The sequence below is a fragment of the Taeniopygia guttata genome, chromosome 6 (genome assembly GCF_048771995.1).
Source record: "Taeniopygia guttata chromosome 6, bTaeGut7.mat, whole genome shotgun sequence".
Taxonomy (NCBI): Eukaryota; Metazoa; Chordata; class Aves; order Passeriformes; family Estrildidae; genus Taeniopygia; species Taeniopygia guttata.
Window position 1 is genome coordinate 21,100,150 of NC_133031.1, and position 9,615 is coordinate 21,109,764.

At 42.1% G+C, this 9,615-nt stretch overlaps 1 protein-coding gene across 4 annotated transcripts in view; it reads right to left on the reverse strand.

Annotated features, from left to right (window-relative positions):
- The window catches only part of PLCE1 (phospholipase C epsilon 1), a 139,131-nt gene extending 129,852 nt beyond the window's left edge, over positions 1 to 9,279 (reverse strand). For 3 of the 4 annotated variants that reach the window (XM_072931117.1, XM_072931115.1, XM_072931113.1), the window contains exon 1: positions 8,493 to 8,788. The gene's annotated coding sequence lies outside the window, so the exon portion shown is untranslated. Of the gene's footprint in view, positions 1 to 8,492; positions 8,789 to 9,144 lie in introns of those variants that run through there. The other variant, XM_072931114.1, reaches the window with a different exon arrangement.
- Positions 9,280 to 9,615: the final 336 nt, after the last annotated feature.

Consider the following 9,615-nt stretch of genomic DNA (forward strand, 5'->3'; position numbering starts at 1 on the left):
TCATGAGAGTAATCTGAGAACAAATTAAATTATAAACAGACAACACACTCCTCACACTGAAGTATTCAAGGATTCTTATAGTTTTCTAGTGTATTACTTGTTCATTAATGCTGGTTGGTTTTATTAATTGTTGATATTTAGGACTGAAACTAGAGTGGGAAAAAAGTACCAAACTGATAATCAGAGGAAAAAACCCAGGTTAATCGATACAATTTCATTGCAGATAAGAGATCTTTTCTTGCAGGCTTTGGGTCACATCTAGCAAGCAAGAGACAAACAAGTCATACCAGTAATATGTCAAGGACTTCCAGAAATCTCTATCCAGAAAGATCAGAGCTTCCCTTTCTCTCTGACAGAGGAGGGGCCCCAGCTTTCATGCTTTTCTGGCAAAGAGAGGGAACATGGCCAGCTTTCTTTGCATTTGCTGGCCAAAAGCTGAGACAGTCTCTGTCTCAATTCAAACTTTAAAACCTTTATTGGGATGCATATGGTTGCTCACAGAATAGAGCTTTATTGTAAGCAAAATGGCTAAGGCAGGAAAACCAGGACACAAAGGGTTTTTTTTTTCTTTTATTATTCACTGATTTCTTTGACTTGAATGCACAGAAAATGTATAGGAGAGTTTTGCTAAATGTAAATTAAAGTAAGAACAAGAAAGGAAGGTTGGTTTTTCTCTTTTGTCCAAGGCTTTCCATTCTTCTCAACAGCAACCTCAGAGGTCCAATGCTGTCATACCAAACAATTTTCTTTGTTTTAAATCTGTGCACACACCTTCCTCAAATATTTTTACAGCTCTCCCACTAACTCATAAGTCAATTCTATGCAGCTTTCTGTAAAGCACCACAGCTGAAATGAAGTTCAGGGTGCACTGGAGCTGTTATAAAGGATAATCCTATGCTGTACTTTTGTAACTGTGGTATAGTATCTTTTGAGGCTAAAATCAGTAATTTTAGCCTCAAAACCAGCTTTCTGTACCTAGCCAACAAGATAACTGATTGTTAAGGATAAACATTTTCATCATCAACTTGCATAACAGAATAAAAAGTATGTGGAACAAAATGAGGGGATGATGAACATGAAGCCAAGCTTTGGGCAAGTAGAAGGATATTCACAAGTTTTAAGAGAATACACAAACTTGCCTCTTCTGGGAGGGTGGAAGTGAAGACCTCCAGAAAACCAATTACTGCCTGTGCATCTCTAACATTCCTACACCTATCAGGTAACAAAACTCCAAAGAAATGCTATGATCTGAATCCTGAAAGAGAATTCAGGCAGGCATAGTAATCTAATACTATACAGACATTGGAAAGATGTTACTGCATATTTTAACACTGACCTGTTTTATAGCCTTCTGTCTAGGGAACTGTTTATTTCTACACACCACTACTGAACCTGGCTTGCAAATCTAGAATCACAGTTCACAAAGCATACAGAATTAATTTCTGAAGAGGATTTCCAGTATTGCCAATTCTTATAGCCATGTACTCATTTTTTTCCCAGAAGCCCTAGTTGTACTATTATATAATTACTAGTATTAGTAATATTCATAATCTGAACCTTTAAAATAGAAGCTTTATTTATAAAAACAAAATGCAAATGGGAACAATAATGGTTTAATAATTCTAAGACAAAAAGGAAGGTTCCATGGAAGGAAAATGAGATTTTGGAATCTGATGCTCTGAACAGTGCTGACAACACATTTTTCATAATAAAACCAGTTTTTTGGTATGTCTCCAGAATGTATTGGAATGACTAGACAAAACAGTGAAAATAGATAACAATTGTAGATATTATCAATTTATTAATACCATAAATCACCCCATTATTTTTCTAATGCCCCCAAAGTTAATCTAAAATGTTAGTATTTCCTTATCTTGGTAAAGCAGAGGACCATTTACAACCCAAAATATTGCTGACTTCCAAGGTATTCATATTGCTTTATACAAATGAATCTACAAAATTTTAAACAAGACTTTATTTTCCCTAACCCCTCAAGTTCTTATATCTCCTACTACAAAGAAATAAGAAGTTTTAAGACAGAGTTCCAGAATTTGCTCCATGAACATAATCAGAGCAAGCAAAATATTCTTCCAAAAAGTGTTCAAAAGTGAGTGACACAGGGATTCAGCAAAAAAAATTTGCCATAGCTCAGAATTTGCTGGAACAAGAAAAAATTTCAGCTGACCACTAACAACAACAACAAAAAAAGGCATTGAATAATTTAAGAGATTCATAAATGCCTTCTTAGTCATGGGCCTAAACTAACATTTTACAAGCATATTCTTTCTTTATAGCAAATCCAAAATGTTTCCATAACTATATATAAATTCTACCTGTGCAAATAGATTGGTAGTTGGCGATATCTGCTTAACACAAACAAGAATGAACAGTATTAATATTATACTCTTTCTCTACAGTCAAACTGTCTGCTAAAGCTAGATTTCTAATGATCACAGCATTCCTATACCTGGGTACTACATATACACTTAACTTTTATTTGCTTTTAGAAAAGTTAGGTGAGAATGGAAACAACTGAATACTGCATTTGGGAGTTCAACCATATTTCCAAACAAGCTTCAACTTTAGACTTTTATCTACAAATGTTTTCTGCTTAAGTACCAAGAAGGCTAGTTTGGCTTAGGTAAATAAAAACACCTTTTTCTTCAACCTGACACATCTTAAAAAAAAAATTAATAAACAATTCTGTTTCATACTGCAAGTTAGTTTAATCATGTATTGGAATCTTGTCCTACAGTCTCTGAAATCTGTTTTAACTAGAGGGACAAAAGCATAACAAGTGCTAACACACATAGCAAGCAACACAATGAAAACAACAGCACTCAATGCTACATGAACTTGGCCTAAGCTAATATAATTTCACAAGATCATGGAATACTGATAGCTACCTTCTAAAACCCTATAGTTGTACTTAAATACTTAAATTACCCAGGCTAATGATATAAGGGATGCCTCTAACTGGTACTGTCAAGGAGGTTTTAGTAATTGATACACATATGAAACCATCTATTTCTATGTTGTTGCTTCTCCCTATTTCATTTCTAAGTCTACTGAGTGAACACCACTGCTGGAGTTTAATTTCTTGCTTATACTTTTCTGAATAAAAGCACAGAATGAGAAGACGTGTATTCAAATAATGATAGCAACATTCTGAGTGGCTCTTAAGACAAAAATATTTCCAACAAGTACCCAACTGTTTGATTTTATTGTTTCCATTTTTGTTGTCAATTACATAAATTGATTGTTAAGAAAGACACAAACAAGCAAAAAAGGTGCAATCATAACAAAACAAAGGTAATTATGTAAGATTCTTTCCTTTTCCTATGTTTTTTGGAGGTAAAAATGCAAACAACAGACTATACATGCTACACTGAAAATCTTCAAGTGCTCTAAAGGAGCCATATTAAGAAATATTCTTCACCTAAAAAATTCCGAAGTACCATAACACAAAAGATTTCAAGAATTATTATCTGCTTGGTCTTCTTTGACACCCCTGCCACTGAATATGTTAGAAAACCATGGGCTGTGGCACAGCTAAGGAGTGAATGTGAACTGCAGAACCAAGCAGGGACTCAGCCTGTTTGCCAGTCAGAAATCCAGGGGCTTCCAGCCTTGCGGAGATACTTCTCTGTGTTTACTGCTTCCCGTGTAAGTGTGCTGAACTAAAATGGGTGCACACTGATTGATCACAAACGTAAAGCTTTCACAAGAAATACCTGTAATGAGGTTATTTTCCCCCTGCTTTCAGTAGAAACAATGTATATACTCATAGAACATCTGACACACTTGAAAGTCACAAGGAGTGTGACTTCTTCTAGAAAAAGTTAGAAAAATACTAAACAGTTAGTTAGTAGAAATCAACCACCAATGGGCAACAATCTGATATAAATGCATTTTAACATACTTGCCACATTGAACAATAGCTAACTGGTAGAAAATACATCTTTGAAAAATGTCGGAGTATGAAAATTACCTAGAATTAGAATAGGAGCAGAATATCATCTTCATAATGCAAACCAGCCTAGTTATTTCAACACTGGGTTTTCTTTTTCCCTTGCAATTTGGTACAGAGCTAAAAATCCAAAACTCTAAAGGAATAAAAAAGGAGGCATTCACATCAAGAAAGTTCCTTGAAAAGAAATCTACAGGTTGTTCTTTGATGTGAACTGTTTGTAGTGCACAAAGCAGTAGCTGGTCTGGTATGATCCCTTTTTATCTTGTTAAATTCCAAAAGCAAACCAAGTTGGTTTTCCCCAAAACACTGCTGAAAGGTATTTGTACCACTACAGAAAGAAATTAACCTAATCCAAGCAACAGAGTTTTGTACTTGGAGTAAAGGAATGCATTATGAAAATGTTTGAAAGAAGATGCAGTATAACAAAAACCTCAAATACCAAAGATCACTGCAGCAGCATTCTTGTTGTATGCTGTAGCACAGACAGAGAAAAATACTGTGGGAGGAGAGATCTCACATCAGAGCATTGTCTGAAACAGCAGACAGCAAGGTCCTACTACACAAGGCAAGGTCAATGCAACTGGAGAGTCATCTGTTTAAGAAAACATACTATTATTAGATGCAAGTTATGCAGCACTTGTGCATACTAACAGAATAAAACCATTACCCCAAAAATATTTCAAATGGTAGCTTCAACTTTGCTCTCAGTGTTTCTGGTTTTTTGTGTCTCATTTAAAACATTGAAATAAGCAACATAAAGAACACTCAAATGCCTGAGCACTTAATTTTTTAATTACATATGAAATGTTACAACTGACAAATACAATAGTATACTCTTTTTTTAAATGAGGAGGCACCACTGAAAATATTGTAACAAGTTATTAAATATTAGTTACAGATAGCAATGTAGAATAAAAAGTATCCCACAGTGGACAGCCTATTTAAACCTTTATGATACGCCTCGAACTACTGTAAAATGCCACAGTATCTATACTGGCCCACAGAATGCACTTCCTCCTAAAAGACTCAAGCCTGCACTGTCTCAATTCCCAATGCTAAGCCAAGTACACACGAGTTTCGGTTGTAAAAAATGCAGGAGGCAGCTCGGTGGGGCATGTCACATACTCCACAGGGTTTGTGTCCTGCTGCTCTAAATCATTTACTGAAAGAGCTGGTATTACCTGCGGCACTGTCACTGACACTTGATAAACTGGAGCCCTGGAAGAAGGCTAATTCTGGTAGGGAGTTGAGCTCGTTCCTCTTAGCTCTAGTTACCAGGTTTCAGTAAGTGCTGCCACATCGAGCTCTTGCTTGAACATGTTGGATTATTTATGAATGACTAGGCAGTTAAGAAGAAAGTATTGTGGATGGCCTAGTTTAAAATCAGTGACATTAATTATGTCTTGCACAGAGATGTCAGCATGACAGAGTATGCAAAATCAGAGGACCAGATTTTGATCCCACACTGACATACTTACAAATGGACTTCTTTGTTTCAAGTAAAACCAAAATTGTGTGCCTTGAAATGAAATAAAAATATTAGAGACCTCCCAATATAGGAAATTCATAGAAAGTCTGTCAGCACTTTATCCTCAGCTCTTAAACACAAGTCTTGTTTCAGCAGATAGATGTTTTGCTCAAAAAAAATCAAGGAGTGAAATATGACCAAGATCTGGCAGTACCATGACTATGGAAAACCCTACCCACAAGCAGATATATATATATAGGTTTGCCAAGACAAATAAAGCAGTATGCAGAGTAAGCTGGACTGCTCTCACATAATATGTACTCAGTCATGCAGCTCCTCTAGTACATGAGCAACACCTCTCTTCTAAATGATTAAGAAGGCTCAGAAAGGGACAAAATTAAGGAAAGCATGGATTTAATGCTAGCATGCTAACAGCTTCCTAAAAGAGAGACATGATGAAAATGTTATTTACAAATGAATCAGACTGCATATTAAAGGTACAGACAGCTGTTAACCTGCTGTCTGCACAATCAAATGATAGCCACTGCTCAATGAAACCATCAATGGCTGCATTGAGAACAGGCATGAGAGTAAGTCTGTCCATGCTGGAGCTGCATGATTCGTTCCAACTTTGCAGTTACTGGTATTTTCAAGAAGTATATAAACAACAACAACAACAACAAATAACATGAATTATTGCTAGTAACACATATCATTGTCATTTATAACATTTAAGAGTCAGTCATGAGCCAAAATCTGTTTTGTACAAGTGCTGTAGAAATAGGAAACAAAATGACAACCAGTATCAGAATACTGGTTATCAGTGCTCTAAAATAAAACACTCCTAAATAAATGCTTTTGAAAATATGCACATAAATTAAGATTATCACTAAAAAAACCCTTAGCTTAATGTTTAATTTTAAAATCCCTATGCAAATCATGGTATTCTAATGAAATAATAGATTAATTACTTTTTGCCTCCTTAGTAACTGAAGCTTCAAATCCAAGAACCATTGCTAAATTATAGCTGCTTTTCTCCAAAAGAGAAGGAAGAGCTGCTAACTTAAGCAAAATGTTTCCAGTGGTTATAAATCTGCAGTCTTTCATGAACAGTCACAGCTGTCACTTTTCAATATGTGCCTTGCTCCTATATTGGATTTCCGTGCAGGTTCTAGTCACTAGCGGATCTTAACATCCATATTTCTCTTAAATAAAACAGCCCTTTGATAAAATAAATACTTCTATGGATACTTACAAATAGTGCTCAAATTGTTTCATCACATTCTTTTAGATAACCTAAATACAAAGAATTTCTTTTTCTCATATTACAAATCTCCCAGATCTCAAATTACTGTATCATCTCCATGAATCTGCTCTATGATCTCCAGTTAACAGAGTTTTGAGAAATTCTTTATTCTGCAGTAGGGCTTTCATGTTTCTTGATATGGAAGTTTTACCTTGTGGTATTTCTTTTCCTTCTTAATGTCTTGGAACTCTGGCTTGAACATCACACTTTCATTGCATCAAATATATCACATTAAATTAATGTTAACTGAGAGGACAGGAACTGCACTGCCTCGTCTACAGTCACAAAGTCTTAATAACAAACTTTACCATGTACGAAAACACAAATGAACTCATTACAGGATCTGAGATTACTACCTCAATATGGCACCAATGAATTCTATTTAGATGACTAAGAAAGAAAGATTTTAGAAATCCTCTGCAAATTTATGTAGATGGGCATACATGTCCATTATGCCTTGGGAATTTCTTGAGCACTTCCTACTACACAAAACGGTGTCTGTTTCTGGTTTCACCTTGTATGTTTCCCTGCTCACATATTTGTTGTGGTGTTTTTGAAACTATCACAAACATTGGTTGTTTGCCATTGACTTTCTAAGGGATGTGATAGCACAGATCAAAGATGATTATTTGTAGCTGGACATTTCTTAAACGACATAATAGTCATCACTCTGAAATGATTACTAAGAGGCTGCTTCATAATTGGCAGGTTCTCTGATCTTCTTTCAAATATACAAATGTAAAGGATGGAAATATTTAGCAAACTTTTGTCATACATAGTGGATGGAAATATTTTGAAAACTTTTTAATCAAACTTTTAGCATAATAAATACAACAAGAAGGCCAATTCTGCTCCTTACACAAATGCCTCACTATGAAACAAAACATTTTACTGTTCCTTGAAGTACAGCTGATCCTTCAGGCATTTCTCTACCACTCTTAATCCAGCTCTTTCATTTCTTTTATCAGAAGAAGCCCAGTTCACAGTCACCTGTATAGGCTCTTCCCTTTATCACCTGTGCTGGTGGCATCCCAAGAGGGTGCAGCAGAACAGACAAGCATCACACCTAGACACTTTGGTCCTGATCCTACAAACACTTCAGCGAAACTACTTCTCTAAGTGTTTGCAGACTTTGAGTCTTTCTAACTCAACAACACTTCAGCAAGTGGGGCAGAGAGAAGTCTGGAGCTGGGAGGAATGCACTGCCCCTTCACGCCTGGGTGTCAGGGCCTGCAGCACCCCCAAAGAGCAGAGACCCTCTGAGGGGGAGAGAGGCAGCACCCGCGTCGCTTACAGCCACAGGCTGCTTCCAACGCCACATCTCCGATGTGCTGCACCAATCTTCGATTCAATTTTGCCAGACTTAAACGTGAAAATTACAACTGATTGTACAATCGCAGTGGAAGAGAGAAAGTGAACGATGAGTTTAGAACAATTTCTAGCATGTGGGATAAGGGCAGCCCACCCCAATTTTCTTTCGCATTTGGGGTTTTCCTGAACCCCCCCGGAGGAAGAAGGAGAACCCTTAAGCCGAAGGTCCGGCGGGGAGGGCGCGGGCAGCGGGGGCTGCGGAACATGGCCGAAAGCGGAGCCCCCGCCCGCCCCGGGCAGCCCTCGGCAACCCCCGGGGCCACGAGAGCCATGGGGGCCGGGAGCCGGCCCCGGAGAGCCAGAGGAGAGCCAGCCACGCTCGGGAGTCAGGGAAAGAGCCCGTGGGAGCGGGCGGGGGTGTGCAGGGGACGCACCTTTCAGCGTGCCCCCGGTATCTCGTCCTCCTCCTCGGGTCGGCGGTGACTCCAGCGGCGGCGGGGCCGCGGCGGCGGAGCGCTCTGCGGGACGGGGCCGCCCCCGCCTCGCCAGGGCTCCACGGCCGCCGCTGCCCGGGGCGGCGGAGCGAGCGAGGCGCCTTCCCCGGCGGGCCGGGGGCGGGGGCTGCGGGCGCGCACCGCCCCGCCGGGCCCGGCAGGGACGGGGAGAGCTGGGGAGGGGCGCGGGCAGCGCCGCCGGCTCAGTCAGCCGCGGACAGAGGGCGCGGGGCCGCCCGGGAGGGTTGCCCCGGGACCGCCCCTCCTCGGTGGCGGAGAGCGGGTTTCTGCCACCGGATGGCTGCCCTCGGGACGGGTCGCTAGGATCATCCCCTGCACGCGAGGCAGATGGGATGCGGCGGCTCCTCCTTGCCCTGCCCTGGGCAGTCCCGCGCTCCCTCAGGCGCGGCGCAGCACTCCGCAAGTGCGGCAGCGGGAACCGCCGGCCCCGGCCCCGCGTGCGCGCGGCTGCTCCTGAAGGATCCGGCGGCTCCCGCTGAGGGGACTCCCGGAGCCGGAGAGCGCGTCCCGGGTCCCGTCCCGCCGCTGGGAGCCGCCAGCCGGAGCCGCCCGCGGAAGCGCTCCCTCCTACCTCCCGCCAACGGGCGCCGTCGGCCGAGCGCCCCAGCGCCGCGCCTCCGCACCGCGGAGCACCGGCGCCGTCCCGCGCGGCTGGACCCTGTCCAGCGCCATCGCCGTGCGCGCCCCGCGAGCGGGGGCCGGGGCGGGGGCGGGCCGGGCCGCGGCTGCCTCACCGCATCGGAATGTGGGAATGTGGGAATGTGCGCCCGCGCCCCCCGCCCGCAGCGCCCCGGGCGCGTCGCGCAGCGCGGGAAGCGCGGCCGCGCTCGGGGAGCGCAGCCCCGGCCCGGTGCCGCGCCCCGGCGGCATCCCCGGGGCCAGCGCGGAGCCTGGGGAGGGCAGGGGAACTCGGCGTGGTTTCACCGCCGCTGCGGGACAACGCGGTTTGGTAAAGGCAGCCGTGCACCTCTGCCTGCGAATTTTTCCGTAAGAAGTACAAGAAGGAAAAGAGCCTCGTAAAGTTCTAGTTTAAAGGAACCAT